The following is a 22,198-nucleotide window of genomic DNA, read 5'->3' on the forward strand; positions in this document are numbered from 1 at the left end:
TGTGTAGGTCCTCTTAATTACACACATATAAAGCCAGTCATCACTTTTTACCTGGAAGAAAGATTGCCCTTCCTCCCCAAAGCTCAAGGTAGACAGTATATCACCCTGCATAAGAAGCTCAGAATCCTCAAAGAGGAGAGTGCATCTCCTATTCCCCAGAATCCAAGGCTAGGGAAATCTGGGATAAGTCAAGGTGCTATTGAGCAAGAGAATCAGGAAGAAAATGGCAACAAATGCACCAAAGGAGAAATTGATGAGGAAAAAAGACTGTTTTTTCTTGAGTGGGTGCTGCAAACTCAAAACACACTTAAGTTTTAGGGGGGAAAGGCTGAGGCTCAGCCACTCTGGCATAGTGTTGAGTTTTTGGAAGAACAGCGAGGCGGCACAGAATGCGATAGCCCAGCCAGGAACCATGGCAGTGCTGACAGCAATCCAAACCATCAGGAGCATTTCCTCAACAGCAGACAGGCACTCATCAGCTGAGCATGACCAGCTTCACCATAGCAACACGAAACCAGAGGTATGATGCCAATGGATTGACTCAACTCACCAGTCTTCTCTCTCCACCTGGCTTAGAAGTAAGACTGACATGCCCTGAACTGAGTATGGCCCCGTATTCATGGAAAATTAATTGAAAATTAAGACACTAGCCAATCTTTATATTCCCAGCTGCTAGAGAAGACCATTTGCCTAACAATTACTAAGTACTTGTTACAAACCAGAAAGTTTTCAAATGTTTCCAGTAATCAATGAGAAGTTGTGATTATTCTAAGGAAACAGTCACAGGGTTAAAGAAAAGTAAAAGAAAAGGTTGTCCAAAGACACAAAGCTTCCTCTTAGCATATCCAGAGCAAAAAATAAAATAAAATAAAACAAAGACACAAAGTTAATAAGTGGTGGATTAAAAAATTCAAACCCAGGTCAACCTGGCTTGAAAAGTCATGTTCCTCTCACGACATCATGTTGGCTTCCTCTGAAAAGACAAAAATATCTGATGGGGATACATTGGCAAGCCAAGTTACTCAGAGATCATCCATAATGCTTACAATAGTTGTTGTGTGTCTGGATTAGATAATATTACCTGCGTTTAGAATATTTGAGGAAATATCAATGGATGCAGAACAACCATCGATTAGATTCGAGTGATGCATAAGCCCCCAAATTTCCTTGGGTTCACTGTGAACTGGTTAGTGCAAAGCTTGACGAATTTAGACCCTGAAAGCCCCCAGCGAGGAATGACTTTCTGAATAACCAAAGGAGACTTTGACTCTAACTTCTGGTGGAGCCCCTGAAAGTTTCTGTAGAGAGGCCCTGAAAACCTGTCTCTCAGAGTCTCTTTCCATACGTAAATAAGGGAAAGTGGAGGGGTTTGTCTCTGATCTAAAGTCTACCTACTAAAGGATTGCTGGAGTGCCTCTAGAACTTTCTGAACCCTACACTCCTTAAGACAAAGGGACAACTAACACCATTGCATTATTTTGAAAAACATTTTTCTGATTATAAAATTGATGAAACATGGAATAAAAACAAATTTGTATGCATAAAAGGCAAAATAACATTTGTTTCATAAACTCCCCATGAGGTGATAAGAACTGTTACCAATTCAAATTACCATGTTTCCAGTCACAGCTATTAAAAAATCATAATTAGTACCACACATGGAAATAGTTTTATTTTATAACCTTCTTCTTTTACTTAACATTACATCATGAGTTTCCTCCTAACCATTACACATTTCCACAACATGCCAAGGTTGTAATTTTGGGTATAGGCCATGATTCTAATCATGCAATAGAGGAAAATAAAAGAACATAGGGCCTGCCTGTTAACGTGGTCCTGGAGGAAAAGGTAACCAAAGTCGGCATCCCAGATGAGCATGCTTCAGAGGCAATAGGTAACCCAAAGTATTACATCAAAAGGTATGAGTGGAAAACAAACAAAAAATCAGAAAACACCTGCCCCAAACAGTAGGGAATATGCCTTAAACTAGTTAGGGATTTGAACGTCTATAGAGATTTACTAGGATAAGTCACCCAGAGAAAGGGTGACTTTTATAAACAGGGTGATTATATGATTTATCATCCAAACTGGGACACTGCTGATAATTGCACTGGGACAATTATGAACCAGGGCATTCCCAGGGAAGCTGAGATGAATCATTTATATTTTATAGGCAATCAAGAAGAGATGAAGGGGAAGAGATCCCAAGGGCTCCCCAACAGCTTGGATATTATTTCATTGGCAGTAAATTCTGTATACTACATTCTATATTAATGGTGGTATCAATAATTTTTGTTCTTATTCTGTTTCACTGTTTTCACTATTAAATATTATGCTGTTCAAGGTTGGGAACAATGTTTCAGTATCATTTTTAAAAGGCAAAAAAACCAAGAATGGTCCAGTGGGGTTCATGAGGCAGAGACCAGAAAGTTCCCCAGGGAAATGGTACACAAGTGTCCACTGATTATTTAATGCACTATGTATAGACTACACATTACATGAGATATATTAATTATACATCATTCCTAAGGTCCCAGAACTATTCTGTCAATTGCTGCATACATCCCAGTGCATCATCATGATTTCTAGGATTTCCTTTGTGTCCTTTTTCTATTCTCTGTCCCAGGAATGCTGAATGGAAAGTGAAGTTTGTTTTGGTTTTGTTTTCATTTTTCACAAGTACACAATACAGTATTTTAAGTTCTCATCCCTGTACATTAGATCTCCATAACTTGTCTTGCATAACTGAATGAAACCAGACATGGAAAGTGAGGTTTTGGTGGAGGAGATGAAGAGTAGTGAAGGATGGGGTGCATGTGCACAGAGAACTGCACCAGGAGTCCAAAGGTTGTAAGACTGGCGACCCCACCACAACTCCACAGAGATGCAGGCAACACGTGCCCATTAGCCCACATGAGTAGGTAACATGTCAGGCAGGGAGACAGGCCGTTCCTCTGCTGTAGATGAACTTCCCAGACCTGAGTGAGTTAGTGCACATTTCTGAACAGTCCTTGGCTCAGTAGAGATATCCAGAAGATCTTCCTATTACTTCAATCCTCTGAACAATCTTAATAAGGTCCTTTTCTGCTTCAACCAGCCGTAGTTCATTTATGTTACATACAAATAATACCTCTAACTGATAAGGCTATTTAGAAATAGCACAGCCAAAAAATAACCCTACTTCTTTTTATGATCTAATGATTGTGTAAATCCCAAATACTCATATTAAATCCTTATACCCAGAACAAATAGAGTAGGGTTTTTTTCCATATAGTTTCTATTATTTTTTATATGTATAAAAAGGTATTGGGAAAAGTTACTCTAAATTTGAAATTATTGTTATGCTTGGGAAAGTGTGGAGAGGAATAGAAACAGAATAGTAAAAGGGGACTTGTCTTTAATCTGCAATGTTCTTATTTTTAATGAAAATAATATACTACCATATTATGTGTATAATAAAAATTCATTTAAAAGAAAAAACAATACAACTATAATGCCTAACATAGACCTAGTATGGGTATTTATTCAATAAATACTTGCTAGGAGAATGGGTGAAAGAAATATTCAAATAATTTCTTACTGCTATTTTATATACAAAACAGATGACACTGCAAATGTTGATGGCAAAGAAAATATTGATGGAATGTTAGGTGTCAGACTATATATATTGTCCAAACTTGGGTAACATACATAAAGCACATTAGGTGGTAGAAAGGAACTAAAATGTATGAGCATGTATGGTCATGCTACTTTTAGATGGCTGTGCACATTGAGAGCCAACAATTTTAAGTGACAATTATTAAAATTGCTGGAAAGTTTAGAGGAGCAGGTTTGGGAAATGGGCAGGAAGTAAAGAAGGCTGAACAGCCTAACCCCAGACAAGGTGACACTAAAGCACCAATCTGGAAGACTTTGCTGCCATCACCAATAAAAGAGGTTAAGGAACTTGCCCGAGATAATGCAGCCAGGAAATGTAGAGGTGGAATTTGAACCTGGACAGTATGATTCCAAACACTCAGCCACTACTATGTACTACCCAAGTAAGATATGTGAACTTTGTACAATCTATTGTACTAAGAGGTATGGAAAGAATCTTTATGTTTGTGTGAATAACTGCTTCATTTGCTCCTGCTAGCATTTTTTATGACCTCTTGTGTTTAATCTGAATGCTCCCTTTTGATCTATTCGTTCTCTAAGGTCTCCTGTTATCCATAGTGTATGGTGGAAACACAGACCAGAACAATGTTCTTTACCACCTCTTGTATGATGTGTGTAGTAATACTCTAACAGAAGGGAGAATGTGCATTCATTGACAGAAAAAATTGATGAGAAGTCCAGGGCATCCAGATGGGAATATAGGTACATTTGTCATGAAAATAAAGGAGACAAAAAATTTAAATGGCTTGATAATCAGTTTATTTAGGTAATTAGATAAGTTACTGTTTCAAATCAAGCACTTTCTAAAATTATCCTTCTCTAAGTTGTATTTTGTGCCAACAATCTTTCTCTCTCACACTCTCTCCCTCGCCCCCTCTCTTCTTAGTAACATTATTTCAAAGTAAAATAAGTAAAATATATGATCTTTAAGGTCTATGGCGTGTTTCAACTTCCTTAATAACTTAGCTTTTTGGAAGGAGCTAAAGAATAGTACAAATTCTATTTTGGCTTATTAGAGTGAAATTCCAGTGGTCTACCACTTTTTTATGAGACAAAGCTTTCTAGCTGAACATTAACAGACTCTTCCTTATTAAAAAAAAAAAAAAAAAAAAGACCAGGAACATGAAGAGGACCGGAACTAAATAATGTGCACACTTACTAAGATAGGATCCAAAATATGTTTGATGGCAAAGATTAACTCCAAAGATTAACTCCATTTGTTACATATACTCTAGCAATACATGAACCCAGCACATCAACTTCTTGAACAATTTTCACTGAGAATTGTAACAGTCCTATCAACTTGCACCAGCCAAATCCATTATTCAAGTATTTCAGAATAAATATTTATAAAAGTAGAAGAAATTATTCACTCCTCTTATTTATTTGTATATAGAGTGCCCGACAGTGTGTGGAACACATATGTCTAAAGAACTAATCAATCTATACCCTTTCACATTCTTAAACAATTCTGGGAAAAGGAGATTATTTTCTACTGTTTAGAACTGTCTGGAAATCTCCCTTAATCTTGAAATTTTCTGGAAATGTATTATATTTTTGATAATTTGGACAGAATAAGATTTTATGGAAACTATGACAGAACCCAAAATATTTGCCATCAAGTACAATTATCACAGGACACTGTGTCTGCAAATTGTGATACAGAGACCATCCTTATTATTATGACAAGACTATTTGGTGATACTGAGGCAGAATAACATAAGAAACAGAGAATTTGGAGAGAGTCAAATCTGGGCCAGAAAACACAGTCAAGAAGGCTTGTATGTCTATCTGTAAGCCCCCAACAATCCATTATCTGCCGATATAAAAACCCTTCCTTCCTTCCTTCCAGATATTATTTCAAAATGAATGAAAAATCTAAACCGGCTATGGGCTGTTTCAAAATAAGTCTATCAATGCAAATACTAATCTCTTCCCAAAACACCCTCACAGACCCACCCAGAAATAATATTTTTCTAGCTATCTGGGCATTCTTAGCCCAGTTAAGTTGACATATAAAATTAACCATTACACCTACAAAGGAAATAAACAAAAAAGGACATTGTGCTGGCCTCAAAATTCTCTCCAACTAAAAAAAGACAAAAAAAAGAAAGTAGAGAAAAGTATACAGGATTTTCTGGGGGGAAATATATAACACAAGAATATTATTCCCATGTGAGTAGTTATGCCTACGTGAAAGAAAAGATAATCCTCCCAGGTGTACAGGAACCCAGAAAATAGAGAATCCAAGTATCCTTTTTTCCTGATAGTAATTTTCTTCTTTGTAATTACAAAATATGTAACAAGTTTATTATAAAAAGAATATTCAAGCCAGGTGTGGTGGCTCAAGCCTGTAAGCCTAGCACTTTGGAAGGCCAAGACAGGAGGATCGCTTAAGGCCAGGAGTTTGAGACCAGCTGGAGCAATATAGCAAGACCCCATCTCTAAAAATAATTTTAAAAAATTAGCTAAGCATGGTAGTGCATACCTATCGTCCCAGCTATTTGGTAGGTTTGAGGCAGGAGGATCTCCTGAGCCCAAGAGTTTGAGGCTGCAGTGAGCTATGATGGTGCCACTGCACCCAGCCCCAGCAACAGAGCAAGACCTTGTCTCAATAAATAAATGACTAAATAAAAAGAATGTTAAGTGAGCAATAGAAAAGATTATAAACACCCATAAATCTCTGGGTTATCCACTTAGAGACAGCCTCCCACTTTAATTTAATAATCTGTCGGAAATTGTCTTTGTCATTATAAATTCTCCTACAGTGTAATTGGTAATGGTAGGGTTAGAGATTAGAGCTTATTTCAGTATGGAAAATAATAAATCATAGATGTTCTACCATTTCTTTAACCAGTCTCTAACCCAAATGTCATTTGGGCTTACCCTAGGATTAGTGAGTGTTAGGGAAGTCAAATGCCCTCCTCCCAAGATCTTGCATATTCCTAAGGGATTTTCATGTTTTTTTTAAGCACAGTTTTATTTATTTATTTTATTTCTTATTTTTGACAAATGAGGTAGATCTAGTAAGCACAGTTTTAGATTTACAGAAAAATTGAGCAGATAGTATGTAGTTACATTTAGCTTCTCATCCTGGCCACACAGTTTCCCTTATTACTAACATCGTGCATTATTGAGGCACATTTGTTATAGTTGACGAACTGATATTGATAATAAAGTTAACTAAACGACTTCAAGTCCACAGTTTACACCTGGGTTTGCTCTTGGTGTTGTACAGTTCTGTGGGTTTTGACAACTGTACAATGACATGTATCCACAATTACGGCATCATACAGAGCAGTTTTGCTGCCCTAAGAGTCCTCTGTGCTTCACCTGGTCATCCGTCCCCACCCCTGACAACCGCAGATCTTTTTACTGTGTCCCCAGTTTTGCCTTTTCCAGTATGTCGTATAGTTGGATTCCCACAGTAAGTAGCCTTTTCAGATTGGTTTCCTTCATTTAGCAGTGTGTGCTTAGACTTCCTCCTGATCTTTGCATGGGTTGCTGACTAATTTCTTTTTATTATTTTTTTATTTTATTATCTTTTTTTTTATTTCAGCATATTATGGGGGTACAGATTTTAAGGTTTCAATAAATGCCCTTCCCCCCCGCCCCCCACAAGTCTAAGTTTCCAGCATGACCACCCCCCAGATGGTGCACATCTCACTCATTATGTATATATATATACCCACTCCCCATCCCCTCCCCCCTGCCCAATACCCTATTACTGTAGTACCTATGTGTCCACTTAGGTGCTACTCAGTTAATACCAGTTTGCTGGTGAATATATGTGGTGCTTGTTTTTCCATTCTTGGGATACTTCACTTAGTAGTATGGGTTCCAGCTCTAACCAGGAAAATATAAGATGTGCTATATCACCATTGTTTCTTAGAGCTGAATAGTACTCCATGGTATACATATACCACATTTTATTAAATGGCCATTTCTTGCCTTTGAGCTCTAGCTCTCCACAGTTTATTTTGAATATGATTGCCTTGGCATGCTATGTCTGATCCTGTCACTTCTCTGCTTAAAAGCTTTTAATAAATAATTTTCCATTGCCCATGTAATAAAGTATAAACTACTCAGCTTGACTTATAAGTCATTCCTGTGCCTCCAGCCTCATCTCCGGACACTGCCCCTCCCATTACCCTGTGTTCCAACTACAGGAGTGATTGATCTTAGTTTTCCAAACGAACCAAACTCCATCTTACCTCCAGATCTTTGCCAGTTGTTCAAAAATATATAGACTGATATATACATTTAGGCCCTTTGTTAAAGATCTAAAGGGCCTGGTCCAGAACAGAAAACAGATCAGTGGAACAGAGTATGTAGCCAGAAGTCAGATTTTAGAATGTAAAAGAATTGAATGTATAAAGAAGTACCACACACCAGTGGGAAGGCAATGAACGATCTGACAAATATTGTTGGGAACATTAACTTCGGGTGGGGGAAAAATGTATCAAGAACAATAAAATTTTGTAATACCATATACAAAAATTAACAAGATGGATAAACAGTTGAAGGTAGATACCGGACCATTAAAAATTGGAAGCAATTACAACTGGTTATTTAATAGATCTTGAGGTACGAAAGGAATTTCTATTAATAATTAAACAATGGAGGAATACTTAAGGAAAATTTTAAACAGATTTGATAGCATAATAATTAAGAACTTTAACACATTAAGGAAAACAAGAAGCAAATAACAACTAGGGTGATTTATTTTCAATTGTAATGAATGCTTTCTATTTTGAGGGTTCCCAGCTCACTCAGAGAAAATGTCTAAGTCTGTATATCCTCCAGCTCTCTGGACTCATCTCTTGCCACCTTTATACCTCTCACCCCAACTCACTTGGCTCATAGCCATATGAACCCTCCCTTTCCTCTTTTTAATCATCCTACATGCTCCCACCTCAAGCAAGGCCTCTATCCTTGCTGTGCTTTCCGTTGGGTTGTCTCTTTCCCCAGTCACCAGCACACCTTGCTTCTATGGTTCTGTATTAGTTTCCTATTGCTACTGTCACAAATTATCACAAGCTTAGTGACTTTAAAACAACACAAAGTTATTATCTTAACAGTTCCAGAGGCCTGAAGTCCTAAGATCAAGGTGCCAGCAAAGCTGTGTTCCTTCTGGAGGCTCTAGGGGAAAATCTGTTTCCATGCCCTTTTCAGCTTCTAGAGGCTGTCAGCATTCTTTGGTTCATAGCTCCTTTCTCCATTTTCCAGGCAGCAGCACAACATCTTTAAATCTCTCTGACTTTGCTTCCAATGTCACATCTCCTTCTCTGACTGTGACCCTTCGGCCTCCCTCTTATAAGGACCCTTGTGATCACACTGGGCCTGTCTTCTTGGGATAATGCAGAATGACCCTTCCATCTCAAGATCATTAATTTAAAATCATTATAAAATTTTGTAATACCATATACAAAAATTAACAAGATGGATAAAAAGTTGAAGGTAGATACCGGACCATTAAAAATTGGAAGTTTGCAAATTGGATCATTTGCAAAGTCCCTTTTGTATGTTACGTAAGACATACACAGGTTTCAGGGATCGGGACATGGAAATCTTTGGAAGGGGGCATTATTCTATCTACCACAATTTCCTTCAGATCTTTTCTCAAACATTACTTTATCAAAAATGATCACAGACCTAAATAAAATGAGGATTAGCTTCTGCCCCATCCCTACCCCATCCTTCTCACTTTATTCTCCTCCACAGCCATTAACACCAGCTAATTTATGCAAATCTTACTAGGCCGCAGACTTTGTGTTGTACTCCCGTAACTAGAAAAGTGGGAAGTGCTCGAAGAATGCTGTTGAATGAATGAATAAGAAAAAATGACTTTTGTTTCTGAAGGGAAGGGGAAGAAAAATAACAGAGATGATAAATTCTCTCTTGCCTCAAGAAAGAAATTTGAAAGGCAGGGAAGAAGGAAAAATGGAAGGAAGGATTGCCTCTCAAATAGCCATTAAATTGTGAAAGTCCTCCATTATTGGTCCGTAAAATTTTCCCTACAGCATGCATTAGATTTTTTTTTTTTTAGTTTGTGACAGAGCAATATAAATCACCACAATGAAGCAAGATGTGAAAAGTCTACATATCTGTTAAGAAAAATCTTACTCCCTTTGTGCTCCTCTTGCCTCGATGGTAACCTGAGGAAGAGAAGTCTATGCAAAATCAAAAAGAGAGAAGGGAAAATGAAGTTTGAGCCCACGTGGAGAGTTCACAACAAAAGCCTGTTACACCATGATCTGTAGTCTGTTACTCAGCAGGAAAGAATCTTGGAAAAACAAGCATCTTGTTCTGGGAATGTCAGGGAGAAGAAAAATAATTCAAAATCCAATCAGTGGCTTTGAGTAAAACACAGATTCTTTTACCCTGCTAGTTCCTCACATAGCAGATTTTACAGAGCGTGAGACTACCAGAATCATGAGCAAGTTTAGAAAAAAATCTGAATCACAGCGGCTTGAAAGATCTGGGGCTGGTGCGGGGCCGTAGGTCTTGGCCAAGGGAGAGGCTGGGAGGGGAGGTGACACGTGAAATGCAAGACGGGATTCTGGCAAAGGACGTGCCTGCTCTGGAATTCTCATAGCGAGATAATGACACTTGAAATGTTTGCTTTTACTTTTCCTTAAGACGTATGAGGCCACACAATTGTTCTGGTCATTCTTGCTGTATAAAAACTATTCCACAATACAGTGGTATAAACTACAACCGTTTTACTTTGCTCCCACTTTTGAGGGTCAGAGACGTGGCAAGGGCTCTACTATGCAGCTCTCATTTGGGGTCTCTCATGTGGTTGCCTTCAGATGTCCGGTGGGGCTGCAGTCAGCTAAAGCTTGCCTGGCTAGGTGTCCACAGTGGCGCAATCGTGCAGCCAGCAGTTCTGCTGACCATTGGCCTGGGCAGACGCCTACACGCGCCCTGTCCAGCGTGGCGCTCTTAGGGTAGTGATAACTTCTTACAGGGTGGCTGGCTTCTCCCAGAGTGAGAATCCCAAGAGACAAACTTGGCAGCCGCATGGCCACGTCTGACCCAGCTCTGGAAGTCAAATAACATCACTTCTGCGACATTCTATTAGTCACAAGGAAGTCATAAAGGTAAGCCCAGATTCAAGAGGAAAAGGATATTGACCACATGTCTCAATGGGAGGAGTGTCAGAGAATCACAGATGTATTTTTAAACCATCATAACTGTACCATCTGGCTTTATACCTAACCAAACTAAGAAATAACACAAACTATAAACCTAAAATACTCCTTGCTTTTCTACCCTGCTTTTTTGCCTTCTTTCTCCCTTTTAATGATACATCCCCTTCATCTTTTCATTGAATCATGGAGCGTTCCACTACCTACGCAGAACAAAAATTTCACCAAAGTAGCAACTGAATTCTCAGTCAATTGGTTAAGTCTTTCTTTAATCTTCATCTTAGGTTGATCTTTATTATATTCAGTACACACTTAATGAACATGTGTTACTTGCTAGGTACCATGCCAAGTAATTAGAATTACTGGTTACTGAGGTAGGAAAAAGGAGGGAAGAATTTATTTCAATTTGTCACATTTTAAATTCAAAATATTATTCTTGTTAGCATACAGATTTCTTAAATTCTGGATATATTTAACCATGCCATTCAATATCGAGAATAATTATTTTTCTGATACATCTCTTTACTTTGTCTCTAAGGTACACTTTTCACAAAAGAAAATTAGTTTAGAAGAATCTAATACCCTCTCAGTGGAAAACTTGCTTTATTTACATTTTCAGAATGGGTTCATACTTAACCATAATTGGAATATTTAAGAAGTTTAAAAAATACAGATAGATATGTGGAGATTTTTTGAGGCAGGGTCTCACTCTGTTGCCTAGGCTAGAATACAGTGGCATCATCCTAGCTCACTTCAACCTCAAACTCCTAGGCTCAAGTGATCTTCCTGCTTGGGTACTTGAGTTTATGAGGACAGAACTAAAGGTCCACTCATTTGGGGAGAGGTCGGTATCTTAAATTTATTCTGGTACTTGTGAAGCATTAAAATACACTTCGGATTTCATTTCTCTCCAGGCATCTGTTCTGTGTGTTGAGGAAGAAAAGGCTGGGGAAGATGAAGCAGGACTTAGTAAAGTAACTTCTAGAGGTGCCTTTATATAATAGGTTCTCAAATATTATCTGGATGAAAAATGATTGAATAAATGAATAATAACCAGACTGCATAGTCAATAACAGGGTAAAAAGCATTCCCTTTCCTACTTGTTACGTATGCCAAATCTCAATGGAAAAAATATATTTTTGTTATAGGAAGGCATAGAACCCACACCATTGGTTCCTCACAAGCTGGGGTCTCTCCTAGTCTGTGTCCCAAGACAAAAGACCCATGGCAGGATCTTAGAACTTTCCTTTTTCCCAACCTCTTACTAACCCAGTATTTCCATAAATCTGGAAAGTCTGTAGGAGACTCACAGCTACTCTAACTTTAAATAAAGTTGAGGAATAATTAACCTACCTCTATGTGATGAAAGCTTTCAAAAAATTCCCACAACTCTAGACTTTGAAAGTTCCTCTCACTTTCAGAGTTCAGTGGCCCCAGAGAAACCCAGATCATTCCCTAAAATCTTGTGACCCACAAGGGGCCTCAGGGCACAACAATAATGGTAATGAAATAGCCAATGTGATAAATTTTAAGCAAATCCTATCATATAGTAAGCACTTTCTATAAAAATTGGCTGTAATGAGGTTTAATTTACGATGAAATGCATTGTTTTTAAGTGTAAAATTCAATAAGTTTTGATAAATGTATATAACCATGTAATCACTACCCCAATTGAGATATAGAAAATTTCTGTTGTTCTAGACAGTTCCCATGTGCTCCTTCCCAGCTTAATTTCGGGATATTATAAGTAAAGCTGACATGAATATTCATGTTAAAGTTCTTATGGCCATATCTTTTTATTTCTTTTGGATAAATACCTAGATGTGGAATTGCTAGGTCATAGCATACATGTATTTTTAATCCAACCTCTCTTTGGCTCCTCGTTCCATTCCATTAGTCTTAGGACATTCTGATTCTACACTCTACATTTTCCTCAGTAATAAATTGCTCCTTGGTATGCCAAGCAATGGTTACTTTAAATAATCTTTAACCAGTTTGAATAACTGCTCCTTTCTTCCTTGGTATATTCCACTCTGGACTTTGTTCCATTTGTTCTATGCTGGGATACTTACTTCTCACACTTTGTGGAACATATTTCTAATTCTTAGTGATTATTTCTGCATTTTATTTGATGCTAATGGAAGACTTCGTTTTCCTTCAAGATTCACCAAGCAACTCAGGGTGAGGCATGTGATGCTGCAGCCCCCTGTGTCTCCATCCTGAACTGTCTGTCCACAGCTTTATTCATAGGTAACCCTGTTCTTTCTAACCCACTGATCATCCTTCATGGCAACGGAAAGAAGAATCAAGATGAGTTCCTCAACATGTGCCCCCTAAGATATCATGATACTCCTTTTGTAACCCCATTCATCATTTTCCAGAAGTAGCCACTGATATTGCCATTTAATTGCTTCCTATCCAGTTGTATGGGGGGTGCAAGCAACTATAGCAATCTGAGCTGTATTTAATTCCATCAAAAATTATCTCATGATATTGGTATAATATGAAGGATTACTCACAGAAAGAAAATAAATACATGTGGAAAAAACCTAAACATGTGTTTGAACCAAGCCTGACTCATCTTTCAAACTTGTATGCTGGGTATGGACCCCTCCCCCATACACATTGGAATCATCAAAATAATTAGAATATCCTAAGATTAGGATAGACACCAATGGCCTAAGTAATCAAAAGATAATCAGTAAAGGCAGCTCTTTGACCATAATAGACGTAAGCCTACCATGTTTTTAATAAATAGACCCAATTGCTTTACTTGGCTATACATTTTCTTCTTTTTTTTCTTTTTTTGTCTCCCTGCCTCCCTCCCTTCCCTCTCAGTATTAAATTTATAAGAAATAAAATGAAGATCTTTAAGACGAGCCTTAAAGATTTAATTTTCCTGTAGCCTTTGACTTTAAAGGAAAACAAAAACTTTGTTTTTATAATATATTGCTTTGCAAAGTAGTTTACAATGATACAACATAAACTGTTTAGATTGCATTAGGGGCACATTTGTAAGCTGTAATTTAAAAAAAAAAAAACAGCTGAACATTATTATGGTAACTCAGTGACCCCCTGATTCTGTGTACTGTGGGCTTACAATGGTTTCTTTTGCATTGCCATTGTGAAATTTCCTCCAATGAACTCTGCACAACATGATAAATACCCATACATAGGATGTAAAAGGCCAATTTGGCCTCCAAACCCCATTATGTGAACAACCATTATTTCTTAAATATTTATCTAACGTCACAACAAAAGCATGCACAAAAAAATTGTGGCATAAACAGACCACCAACCTAAGATAGGACAACACATCAGACCTGGACAAATAAGCACAACCCAAACCAATGTCTGTGATCTATACAAGACTAGTTGTTGGAGCCTCATTCCTGCTTCTTCCCACCTCCTCTTCCCCAGCTATTTTGGCTTTCAGCAAAATTCCTGGAAGGCTCCATAAGTCTCTCTGCTGTTGCCAAGGATCTCTTTAAAGGCCACTCCATCCATCACTGCTGCTGTCTCTCCTTAGCCCCTGATACTCCTTCTGCACTACAGCCATGGGTGTCAGGAGGAGCAAAAGGCGATGAAGCATTTCTGTCCCAGCAATGGGTTGTATGATTTCTTCTCAGAAACTCTGGGACTCCAGAAACATCTGGGTGTCACTGCACATTCATTAACAGCTTTTTCTTATTTCTGCTTTCTAGGACATGACAAATCAGAAATCTCTAAAGGAAAAATTTTTTTAAAGAAGGAGAATTTTCTGTATTCATTCAAAATGAAGAAATAACCTATTGTATAATAAGTGGAAAAAAATTGAAACTTAAAACAAATGATTTGAGCTCAGGACATGTAAAAAATCTTGATAAATGTTACAATGATTAACTTGCTAATTCTTCTTACTGTTCTCCTTATATCCCACTGGGTGAAAAGATTAATAACATTGCACCTTTCAAGGATGATGTTCAAGTGCCTGAAAGTTGTTTTTTTTTTTTCCCCTTGTAAGTAACTTCAGGAAATTTTACCTCTGGCATGCAATGATCTGGGAATAATTTCAGTGAAAAATAAGAATGCCTTTTATTGGTATTGGTATTTGTTTTTAAAGACTACAAGTAGCTATTATAGAACATACATTATCTCATTTTAATCCTCATAATGACTCTCTGAATCAAATAGGAAAGTTATATCATAATCCCCATTTTACAAATGAGGATACTGAGACTCAAAATCATAAGGCTCATGCTCGCTTTGGCAGCACATATACTAAAATTGGAACGACACAGAGAAGATTAGCATGGCCCTTGCACAAGGATGACATGCAAATTCGTGAAGCATTCCGTATTTTTCCTAACCCCCGAATCTCTGAGCAAGGGGCCTAAACCTATTAATCTCAACAGACATAAGGTCAAGACATTGGACCAAAGACTACCCAACAGAATCAAAATCCTCTAAGTCACTACAGGACCAGACCATATACGTCCAACCCTGCCATAGATCAATCCTTAGGAACACCAGAATTTAGCCAATAACCCAGCCCCAGCACCTCCAGTTTTCGACAAAACACCCAGATGAGAAAGAACCAGCAGAAGATCACAGGAAACATGAAGGAGCAGAGAGAAAAGTCACCTCCAAAAGATAATACCTGACCTCCATCAAATGACACCAACTTACATGATATGATTAAACTGACAGAAGAAGAATTTCAAATATGGATTTTCAGAAAGCTTGACAGAATTGAAGAGAAAATAGAATCACAACACAGAGAAACCTCAAGAACAATACAGGAAATGAATGAAAGATTCTCCAAAGAAATTGAAATTATTCAGAAGAACCAAGTAGAAATCTTGGCAATGAAGAAAACAATCAAGGATCTCCATAATACAGTAGAAAGCATCAAGAAAACAGGATGGACCATGCAGAGGAAAGAATCTCAAAGCTTGAACATTATATGCCTATGCGCTAAACAATTCAGAGGAAGAAAGGGAACACAGAAACAAGAAACAAGACCAAAGCTTACAAGTAGTATGGGATTATGTAAAAAAGCCAAACCTCAGGGTTATTGGGATACCAGAAGGGGAAGAGGAACAATCACAAGGGCTGGAAAACTTATTTCATGGAATACTCGAGGAAAACATACTGGGCCTCACCAGAAATCTTGATATCCAAATACAAGAAGCACACAGAATGCCTGGGAGACTCAACATGAAAAGGCAATTACCTCATCACATGCTCATTAGGTTGACCAAAGTAAATGTGAAAGAAGCAGTAACTCCGTTCAGCGAGACGAAAACAACAATTAACCTATAAAGGAAAACCTATCAGACTAACAGCAGACTTCTCATCTGAAACCTTACAAGCCAGGAGGGATTGGGTGCCTATCCTTAACCTTCTAAAATAGAACAAAGCCCAAACTAGAATTCTTTATCCGGCAAAATTAAGTTTCATTTATGAAGGAGAAATAAAGTTCTTCTCAGACAAGCAATCACTGAAGGAATATGCAAAGTCCAGACCAGCCCTATAAGAAATACTCAGGCCTGCATTTCTAACCGAACAGGGCAATAGACACTCCTCAAAGTAAAATCTTCAAAGAATTAAAGTTTAGATTTCTATCTACATGATGGCACAAGGAGTAAGACAAAGCAACAAGTCTTCACTCAACAATATGAATGGTAATATTCCTCCAATTTCAATCCTTTCAATAAACATAAATGGTTTAAACTGTCCTCTGAAGAGGCATAGACTGGCAGAGTGGATAAAACTCCACAAGCCTAGCATCTGCTGTCTACAGGAAACACAACTAACCCATAAAGATCCCTTCTGGCTGAAGGTCAAGGAATGGAAAGCTATAATCCAGTCAAATGGAAGTCAAAAGAAAGCTGGGGTAGCTATACTATTTGCAGATAACATAAGCTTTAAGATAACAAAAGTAAAAAAGGATAAAGAAGGCCATTTTATAATGGTGAAAGGGAAAATCCAAGAATAAGACTTAAGAATTCTTAATATCTATGCATCCAATGCAGGAGCACCCAATTACATAAAACAAACCTTGTCTAATCTAAACACCATGTTACACAACACTGCCATAGTAGCAGGGGACTTCAACACTCCACTGAATGATCTGGATAGATCCTCTAAACAGAAAAGAAGCACAGAAATAATGGACCTGAACAGAGCCCTTGAGCAAAAAGGTCTGACAGATCTCTACAGAACATTCCACCCAAATAAAGTTGAATTTACATTCTTCTCAGCAGCCCATGGATCCTTCTCCAAAATTGATCACATCCTAGGCCACAAATCAGATCTGAAAAAATTCAAGAAAATAGAAAATATACCTTGTATCTTTTCTGACCATAATGGTATAAACTTACAGTTCAATTCCAATAGAAACACTCAATACCTCACAAAATCATGGAAACTAAACAATCTATTATTGAAAAATTATTGGGTCAAGAAAGAAATTCAGAGGGAAATCAAGAATTCCTTTGAACAAAATGATAATGGTGATACTTGTTACCAAAACCTGTGGGATACAGCAAAAGCTTACCTGAGAGGAAAACTAATAGCAATTAACGCTCACATCCAAAAAACACAAAGCTTAGATACTGACAACCTAATGAATAAGCTCAAGGAACTGCAAAAAGAAGAGGAAACAACTTCCAATCCTAGTAGAAGAAAAGAAATAACAAAGATCAAAGTGGAACTGAATGAAATGGAGAACAAGAGAACTATCCTAAAGATCAACAAAACCAGAAGCTTGTTTTTTTAAAAGATAAACAAAATTGATAGCCTTCTTGCTAGATTGACAAGGACTCAAAGGGAAAGGACTCTAATAAACTCAATAAAAAATGAAAAAGGAGAGATCACAACAGACACCACAGAAATACAAAACGTCATATTTGATTACTATAAAAAACGATATGCCCAAAAACTACAGAACGAAGATGAAATAGACAAATTTCTGGATTCATACAGCCTCCCTAAGTTCACCCAGGAGGTAACAGATCTCCTGAATAGACCAATCTCAAGCTCAGAAATTGAAGCAGTAATTAAAACCTCCCCAAACAGAAAGTTCTGGACAAGATGGCTACACTCCAGAGTTCTACCAAACATTCAAAGATGAACTCATACCTATACTACAGAAACTATTCCACACCATTGAAAAGGATGTTATCCTTCCTAACTCATTCTACAAAGCCAATATCACCTTGATACCAAAGCCAGGAAAGGATGTAACAAAAAAAGAAAATTACGGACCAATATCCCTCATGAATACAGATGCAAAAATCCTAAGTAAAATTCTAGCAAATAGAATTCAGCAGCACATCAAAAAAATAATCCACCATGACCAGAAGGGCTTTATTCCAGGGATACAAGGCTGGTTCAACATATGCAAGTCTATAAGTGCAATACACTTCATAAATAAAATCAAGAACAAAGACCATATGATTCTGGCAATAGATGTAGAAAAAGCATTTGACAAAGTCCAACACTCCTTATGATAAAAACTCTTAACAAAATAGGCATAGATGGTTCATACCTTAAACTTATCAAATCCATTTATGACAGACCCACTGCTAATATCATTCTAAATGGGGAAAAATTGAAATCATTCCCTCTTCAATCCGGAACTAGACAAGGATGCCCACTATCTCCTCTCCTATTCAACATAGTGCTCAAAGTCCTAGCTATATAGCAATCAGACAAGAGAGGGGTATTAAGGGCATTCAAGCAATCAGACAAACTATATAGCGATCAGACAAGAGAGGGGTATTAAGGGGATCCACGTAATCAGACAAGCTATATAGCAGACAAGAGAGGGGTATTAAGGGCATCCAAGTGGGGGCAGACGAGATGAAATTCTCGCTCTTCACCGATGATGTGATATTATACCTAGAAAACCCCATGGATTCATCCAAGAGACTCCTACATTTAATAAATAAATTTGGTAAAGTTTCAGGTTAAAAATCAATATACATAAATCAGAAGCATTCATATATGCCAAGAACCATCAAGCAGAAACTCAAATCAAAAATGCAATACCCTTTACTATAGTCCCAAGGAAAATTAAATATCTAGGAGTATACTTAGTGAAAGATGCAAAAGATTTATACAAGGAGAACTACAAAACACTAAAAAAAGAAATTGCAGATGATTTGAATAGATGGAAAAATCTACCTTGTTCATGGATTGGTAGAATCAATATCATTAAAATGTCAATATTATCTAAAGTGATCTACAGAATTAATGCAATCCCCATCAAAATATCACCAGCATTCTTTACAGATCTAGAAAGAATAATTCTGCACTTTGTATGGAACCAGAAGAAACCTCATATAACCAAAGCAATCTTAAGTAAAAAGCACAAACTGGGAGGTATCAGTCTACCTGACTTCAAGCTATACTATAAAGTAATAATAGTTAAATCAGCCTGGTATTAGCACAAGAACAGAAGCATAGATATCTGGAATAGATCTGAGATACCAGAGATGAAACCATCAGTATACGGTAATCTAATCTTTAACAAAGCTGACAAAAATATACATTGGGGAAAAGAATCTCTCTTCAATAAATGGTGCTGGGAAAACTGGATAGCTACATGCAGAAGATTGAAACAGGATCCCTACCTCTAACCTCTCACAAAAATTCACTCAAGATGGATAACAGACTTAAACCTAAGGCATGAAACCTTAAGAATCCTAGAAGAAGATGTTGGGAAAACCCTATCAGACATTGGTCTAGGCAAAGAATTTTTGAGGAAGACCCCCAAGGCAATCACCACTGCATCAAAAATAAACAAATGGGATCTCATCAAATTAAAAAGTTTCTGCACAGCTAAGGAAACCATCATTAGAACAAATAGACAACCCACAGAGTGGGAGAAAATATTTGCTCTCTACACTTCTGATAAAGGTCTAATAACAAGAATCTAGAACTTGAAAGAATAAACAAGAATAAACAAAAATCAAACAACCCCATCAAGAAATGGGGAATGGAAATGAACAGAAACTTCTCCAAAGAAGACAGAATGGTCTGCAAACATATAAAAAAAATGCTCAACATCTCTAATCATCAGAGAAATGCAAATCAAAACCACAATGAGACACCATCTAACACCAGTGAGAATGGCTTGTATCAAGAAATCCCAAAACAACAAATGCTGGCAAGGATGTGGAGAGACAGGAACACTCTTACACTGCTGGTGGGACTGAAAATTAATGCAACCTCTGTGGAAAAGAATTTGGAGATACCTCAAACAGCTGGATATAGAAATACCATTCGATCCAGCAATAGCACTGTTGGGCATCTACCCCAAAGAGCATAAGACATTCTATTATAAAGACATCTGCACTCGAATGTTTATGGCAGCACAATTCACTATTACAAGATCATGGAAACAACCCAAGTGTCCGTCAATTCATGAGTGGATAATTAAAATTTGGTATATACTCACAATGGAATACTACTCATTTCTAAGAAATGACAGTGAGCTAGCAGTGTTTATGCTATCCTGGATTAAGTTTAAGCCCGTTATCCAAAGTGAGGCGACACAAGATCAAGAAAATGGGTTCCACATCTACTCACCATCAAATTGGTACTGACTGATTAAAACTATAGTGCTCAAATGGTGGTAGTGTTGACCAGGGTTTGGGGAGGGGGAGATACACATCTTAGGGTTGTGGCGAGCATTGTGAGTGGGGGTAAGGGAATACCTCTAACCCCTTGGAGGGAAAGGCAAAGATATGCAATGTAACCAAAAGGTCAAAAAAGGAAAAAAAGAAAACAACTTTTATTGGGTGGTGGGCAGATGGGAGGGGGGAGTAGGGGAAGGACATATACTTACAAAATAGGTATGATACACACCACCTAGTGGTTGGACACGCTTGATGTTTTGGCAAGGCAGGGGTTGGGGAGTGGAATGGCAGGGGAAATATATGTAACCCTAACAATATTTGTACCCTCATAATATGATAAAATAAAAGGAAAAAATATCATAAGGCTCTGGACCAAGATCTTACAAATAGTAAATGGTGATATTTTGTCTTGATCTCAGCTCAGTGTATTTTCTGTTACACCATAATGCCTTTTCATCTCTCTCTCTTACTCTTTCTCTCCCCACCCTCCTCTTTTGGGAAAGTCAAGGAGCTCCTATTATAAAAATTGAAAAGAATGTTAGCTTTTCAAAATACCTAAAGATAATTTGTGGTGGCAGTTAAGTTTGTTGTTATTCATGCACCAACATCTGGCTGCACAACTGTAGTGCTGTTAGTGTGGCTTCACCAGCATGCACAGAGAATAGGCCTACCCTCTTGCACTGTCTGGACACACCTTTCTAACTCACCATCTCACTGATAATGTTCATCCTTGTCAATCTAAGCAGGAAAAATTGATCCCCCATCTGGTTTGAATTGATCATTAAGCCAAGAACCAATTGGAAGAGACCACTGAAGAAGTGAAATTTCTGTAATATACAGTTGTGGATTCCTGGAGTACTCAGGGGGAAATGGTCAGGGGCAGGAGGGTAGACAAAAAGGAGAAGGATATATAATTGCAAATTATTGAAGAGATCAGCATTCATTGATCTAATATCAGCAATGGGAAATTATCAAATTGGTCTTATTTTAAGATGGTCAGGTGTGTTCACATTTAAATTTTTCCCTTCTGATGAAAATTAACATATTTGTAAAAATTTTAGAAAATGTAGAAAAATAGCAATCACACTCACAAATTGCCAATTTAGTGGTGACTACTTAACAGTTTAACAGCTTGATGTATTTTCTTAAGTATTTTTTCTTATGCAACATATCTTTCTTTCATGTAGTTGACAGTTCCATAGTTCTTTTTCTTGCTGATTATCATCATAGGCAAGTTATTTAACCTCTATGAACCCAGGAGCATCTACTTATACCTTTGGTGTCAATACACACTCATTAAGTTAATACCAGTTTGCTGGTGAGTATATGTGGTGCTTGTTTTTCCATTCTTGGGATACTTCACTTAGTAGTATGGGTTATTGGGCAGGGGGGAGCGGGGTGAGGGGCGGGTATATACATACATAATGAGTGAGGAGATGTGCACCATCTGGGGGATGGTCATGCTGGAAACTCAGACTTGTGAGGGGAGGGAAAGGGCATTTATTGAAACCTTAAAATCTGTACCCCCATAATATGCCGAAATAAAAAAAAAAGCCAAAGTCCTTACAAAATCCTTTGAGTCACCAAGCGATCTGTCCCTGTTACCTCTCTCACCTCCTTCCTACTATTCTCTCCTTTGCTCACTATGCACCAATCACACTAATTTATGGGCTATTCCTAGAAGATCCTGGACAAGCTCCCACTAATGGGAGTCTAAACCCAGGTGGCTCCCTTTGCCCAGAAGACTTTTACACTCAC

At 37.7% G+C, this 22,198-nt stretch overlaps 1 non-coding gene across 1 annotated transcript; it reads left to right on the top strand.

Annotated features, from left to right (window-relative positions):
- Nucleotides 1-15,047: 15,047 nt before the first annotated feature.
- Nucleotides 15,048-15,154, top strand: LOC142874641 (U6 spliceosomal RNA). Its single transcript, XR_012922300.1, has one exon. It is a non-coding gene; the product is annotated as a U6 spliceosomal RNA (small nuclear RNA).
- Nucleotides 15,155-22,198: the final 7,044 nt, after the last annotated feature.

The sequence above is a fragment of the Microcebus murinus genome, chromosome 12 (genome assembly GCF_040939455.1).
Source record: "Microcebus murinus isolate Inina chromosome 12, M.murinus_Inina_mat1.0, whole genome shotgun sequence".
Classification (NCBI taxonomy): Eukaryota; Metazoa; Chordata; class Mammalia; order Primates; family Cheirogaleidae; genus Microcebus; species Microcebus murinus.